This window comes from Scyliorhinus torazame, chromosome 22 (genome assembly GCF_047496885.1).
Source record: "Scyliorhinus torazame isolate Kashiwa2021f chromosome 22, sScyTor2.1, whole genome shotgun sequence".
NCBI classification, from domain to species: domain Eukaryota; kingdom Metazoa; phylum Chordata; class Chondrichthyes; order Carcharhiniformes; family Scyliorhinidae; genus Scyliorhinus; species Scyliorhinus torazame.
In genome coordinates, this window is record NC_092728.1 from 73,525,064 (window position 1) to 73,531,063 (window position 6,000).

A 6,000-nucleotide genomic window follows, 5' to 3' on the forward strand; every position below is an offset into this window, starting at 1 on the left:
TTCAATCATGGCTGATTTCAACTCCATTTACCCGCTCTCTCCATAGTCCTTAATTCCTCGCGAAATCAAGAATTTATCAACTTCTGTCTTAAAGACACTCAACGTCCCGGCCTCCAACGCCCTCTGCGGCAATGAATTCCACAGACCCACCACTCTCTGGCTGAAGAAATTTCTCCTCATCTCTGTCCTAAAGTGACTCCCTTTTATTCTAAGGCTGTGCCCCCGGGTCCTAGTCTCCCCTGCTAATGGAAACAACTTCCCTACGTCCACCCTATCTAAGCCATTCATTATCTTGTAAGTTTCTATTAGATTTCCCCTCAACCTCCTAAACTCCAATGAATATAATCCCAGAATCCTCAGACGTTCATCGTATGTTAGGCCTACCAGTCCTGGGATCATCCGTGTGAATCTCTGCTGGACCCGCTCCAGTGCCAGTATGTCCTTCCTGAGGTGTGGGGCCCAAAATTGCTCACAGTATTTCTAAATGGGGCCTGACTAGTGCTTTATAAAGCTTCAGAAGTACATCCCTGCTTTTATATTCCAAGCCTCTTGAGATAAATGACAACATTACATTTACTTTCTTAATTACGGACTCAACCTGCAAGTTTACCTTTAGAGAATCCTGGACTAGGACTCCCAAGTCCCTTTGCACTTCAGCATTCTGAATTTTGTCACCGTTTAGAAAATAGTCCATGCCTCTATTCTTTTTTCCAAAGTGCAAGACCTCCCACTTGCCCACGTTGAATTTCATCAGCCATTTCTTGGACCACTCTCCTAAACTGTCTAAATCTTTCTGCAGCCTCCCCACCTCCTCAATACTACCTGCCCCTCCACCTATCTTTGTATTATCGGCAAACTTAGCCAGAATACCCCCAGTCCCGTCATCTAGATCGTTAATATATAAAGTGAACAGCTGTGGCCCCAACACTGAACCCTGCGGGACACCACTCGTCACCGGTTGCCATTCCGAAAAAGAACCTTTTATCCCAACTCTCTGCCTTCTGCCTGACAGCCAATCGTCAATCCATGTTAGTACCTTGCCTTGAATACCATGGGCCCTTATTTTACTCAGCAGTCTCCCGCGAGGCACCTTATCAAAGGCCTTTTGGAAGTCAAGATAGATTATCATAGTTGATTATCATAGAATTTACAGTGCAGAAGGAGGCCATTTGGCCCATCGAGTCTGATAATAACATTAAAGATTAAAGTGTAATAACATCCATTGGCTCTCCTTGGTCTAACCTATTTGTTATCTCTTCAAAGAACTCTAACAGATTTGTCAAGCACGACCTCCCCTTACTAAATACATGTTGACATATGATGTATATGTACCTGTAAGGAAGCATATCGCAAATGGTTGTAAATCACTACCACCTCGGCAGGGTATGATGTATTAGTCCGTGACTAGTACTGCAAGCATTAGGAGTCAGATGCACACACTTAATAATAATAATACTCTTTATTGTCACAAGTAGGCTTACATTAACACTGCAATGAAGTTACTGTGAAAATCTCCGGCGCCTGTTCGGGTACATGGAGGGAGAATTCAGAATGTTCAATTCACCTAACAAGCACGTCTTTCGGGACTTGTGGGAGGAAACCAGAGCACCCGGAGGAAACCCACACAGCCACAGGGAGAGCGTGCAGACTCCACACAGACAGTGACCCAAGCCGGGAATCGAACCTGGGACCCTAGCGCCGTGAGGCAACAGTGCTACCCACTGTGCTACCGCCTTGGCCCCCCCCACTAGTCTCCTAATTAACTCTACCTGTATGTAATTTTATCTCCAAATAAAGAACCCACATTATTGTTTCACCAATCCTTGTTGTACGATTGGTACTGGGGCATCGGAGAATCCAAACACTCCGGGCTTGATTATTGCTGGCTGTCCATTCAGTGCAACATCTTTAATTGTAACCACACATTTGACCGACTGCTACTGCTTCCGGTCAAGTAAAACACAATCAAAATTCGGAAAGGTGCCACCAAGTGACAAACTTGAGAGCAGAGGTAAATCGAGCAAGCTGAGTTGACCGCCTGATTTGCAACCTCTTTACTCCGAAAGATATAAATGCTTATCCGTGGTTATTCAAACCCTTGCCTTTTGTGAGGCACCTCTTAGATTTGAATGCCCAGGTGCACACAGTGAGCAGCGCGCGATGTTTTGCCATATCATATCATGTTGCATTTCCGGAACGGAAAAGGAAACATAACAAAAATATGATTGTTTTAACTTGTTCTGAGGTCGCTATCCATGGAAAAATATTGCACAATTTGCACATCAATCTCTAATTTGGTTTAATCGTCAAAACTACTAGATGACCAGAAATAACCTTGCAGATATCACCGTTTGTGGAAATCAAATTATACCCATTTGAAAACTGAATGTTGTACAAAATGATACACTGAAAGGATATTTTGTTCTTTCTCACGGTCATTTCTACATTGGGAGGTTGACGCACTAACGCTATATTAAGCAATTCCACTCTTTCAACGAACAACTTTGCTGGCACTCTCTAGAAACATCAGTCTTAATGAGCTGAACCAGATGCTCCCTTTTATTATGAGGTAGAAATTCATTTCCTTGTGCCATAGCTTGATGCACAAATCTCCATCAAGGCACTGCTGTGTAGCTTAATTGTGATAGCTGGCACGGCATTCAGGTTCCTCTTGTAACATTAAGGCCCACTTTAAATTGAAATGAATTGAACTTGATTTATTGTCACGTGTACCGAGGTACAGTGAAATGTATTATTCTGCATACAGTCCAGACAGATGGTTCCGTTCATGTAAAAACATAGAACGTGCATAAATACAACATGTAAATACATAGGCACAGGCATTGGGTGAGCATTCGGAGTGTAGCACTACTCAGTAGAGAAAATGTGTGAAAAGATCAGTTCTGTCCATAAGAGGGTCATTCTGGAGTCTGGTAACAGTGGGGAAGAAGCTGTTTTTGAACCTGTTAGTATATGTTCTGAGACTTTGGTATCTCCGGCCCGATCGAAGAAGTTGGAAGAGAGAATAACCCGGGTGGGAGAGTTCTTTGATGATGCTGCCAGCTTTCCCAAGGCAGCGGGAGGTGTAGACAGACTCAATGGATGGGAGGCGGGTTCGCGTGACAGATTGGGCTGTGTTCACGACTCTCTGTAGTTTCTTACGGTCCTGGGCTGAGCAGTTGCCATATCAGGCTGTGTTGCAGATAGAATGCTTTCTATGGTGCACCTGTATAAATTGGTAAGAGCCAATGTGGACATGCCGAATTTCCTTAGTTTCCTGAAGACGTATAGGTGCAGTTGTGCTTTCATGTTCGTAGCACTGACATGGGCGGGCCAGAACAGATTGTTGGTGATGTGCACATCGAGGAATTTGAAGCTGTTAACCTACTCCACCTCAGCACCATTGATGTAGACAGAGGTGTGTATGACACTTTGCTTCCTGAAGTCATTGACCAGTTCTTTAGTTTTGCTGACGGTGAGGGAGAGATTGCTGTTGTTACACCATGCCACTAGGTTCTCTATCTCCTTCCTGTACTCTGACTCATCGTTGTTCGAGATCCGGCCCACTATGGTTGCATCGTCAAAAAACTTGTAGATGGAGTTGGAGCCAAATTTTGTCATGCAGTCGTGTGTATATAGGGAGTATAGTAGGGGCTAAGTATAGTCTTGCAGGGCCCCGTTATTGAGGAGTATCGTGCAGGAGTTGTTGTTGTTTATTTTTACTGATTGTGGTCTATGGGTCAGGAAGTCAAGGATCCAGTAGCAGAGGGAGGATCCAAGTCCTAGGTTGTGGAGTTTTGATATGAGTTTGGCTGGGAGCACCCTGTTGAAGACGGAGCTGTAGTCAATGAATAGGAGTCTGACGTAGAAGTCCTTGTTGTCAAGATGCTCCAGGGATGAGTGCAAGGCCAGTGAGATGGCGTCCGCTGTGGACTGGTTGTGGTGGTATGTCAATTGCAGTGGATCAAGGCATTCTGGGAGCTTGGAGTTGGATGTGCTTCATGACCAACCTCTCGAAGCACCTTGTAGCATTTTGATAAGAAAGTGGATTTTTCAAAACTTTCAGGTTTTGCAAAATATTTGCCCTGCTGATGTTTTGCTATAGCCTGCCAATCTTCACAGTGGCGCCAGCAAGCTGGCAATGCGAACAAAAATTATTTATAAATGACATGCAAGAAACCAGAAACAGTGCAGTAGACGGTATTAGATGAAGAATATCCACAGAAACGGAATGCCCCATACGTTGGCATGCTGCTTCAAGAATATTTATAAAATATGTTCAGCCGTGGGATTATTCACTCATTTATCCATTTACTTAATTGGCCACCATTATGAAGTTGTTGTCAAACGATTTCACAATCAGGAGTCAAGTGTTTGGATCTTTCTGTTCCACATTTCCTTTCAGAAAAAAAGTGGCCTGAAGTTTGAAAGCGGTTCCATAAGATAATTAATGCCTCTTGGAAATGTGCTTCACTTTGATTTATTGGGAAATAGCTTCAACGCTTGCTGCAGTACAACAGTAATGCTGTCATTTTTCACTTGGCAAGGAGACTCTTTAGAATTTAAAATCCCCCTCCATAGTTTTGGCTATTCTCGGCACCAACATCCAGCCTGTGTTGCTGTTATTCCGTGTTGCCATGGTGCAAAAAAATTAGACGTATGGAATATTACCAGCTATTGGTTCCCATCGCACTGTGGGCAGACGTTTGGTGCAGTGCTATCCATTCCAGCAGGAAATTGCATATGGAAGCGATGTCAGATTTTGCAGATAACAGCAGAGAACACCTGCCCTCCCCTCCTCGTTACGTGAGCAAATAATTTCCTGCGATATTTGCTGCAGTTTGCGACGACTGGGTTGCGGGTCCCGAGGTTTGGCAGCAGCAAAGGAGGTCGTTCCTTCTGGTAACACTGAGGGTGGGGGTCCTCAATTTTTCTAACAATTGGGCGTTTCTGGGGATTAGCAGTATTGAGGGATTTTCTAACCCCAATCGGGATTGTAAAGTCTGCACACATCACGTAAAGTGTCTTCATTACTTTAGGGCATTCACTGACGGAACTAATAAATAATTTCTCACTTGCATTAAAAGGGAGAATTGATATCATTGCCGCAGTGGGGGAGACTTCAAATTTCACGACTGGGAGGAAAGCGGGCGATAGTGGATTGGCCACCGGCTGTGCAGCTCGCTCATTCCACGCCCTGTCTGTTACCCACTCTGCCCACTGCACAAATCAACCATTGTTCACCCTGTCCATCACGCACCAAACTGATGTGTTGGGTGTTCTGGATCACATATAGGTCACCAACACTTGAAATTGTGCAACACTATTTTATTGATTCATTAACTGTTTAAACATACTCAGACTGTGGGTTATACGATACTAGCTTTAACTAAAGACCTTTGCCTTGCCCTAACCAGTCGATGCACTCAGCACATGGTGAATGTCGGTGTTGCAGGCTGTGCGCTCTGTCCTCCTAGCTAGCTGCAACTAGAATGAGCAGGAACTTTGATGCTCCCTGTCTTTATAGTGAGTGTGCTCTCACTGGTGATTGGCTGCGGTGTTGTGTGTGTTGATTGGTCCCACTGTGTGTCCAGCAGTGTGTGTCTGCACCATGATATACTGGTGTATATTATGACATCCCCTCTTTTATAAAAAATGTACCTGCGTGACAATAAATAGTGTATGGTGAATGTTCCTGACTATGTGTGTGTGAAATATTTACAGGACTATGTACATAAAAACTAAGCTATTTACATGGGAAGGTGCCTGGTGCAGAAAAACAGTGTGTCACAAGAATAATGAGATGAACATTATATACAAACCACTTGAACGATTAAAAGGAAGAACAGAACAAATCAGAAAGTCCATAAGTCCACAAAGTTCACAAATTAAGTCTCTGAGGTGGGCGACGAATTCTGGTTGACCGACTCAAGGGTGGGTCGGGAACCGCTGGCTGAGGAGCGGGCTGGACTGCGTCAGAGTGAGGAGGATGCAGAGTGA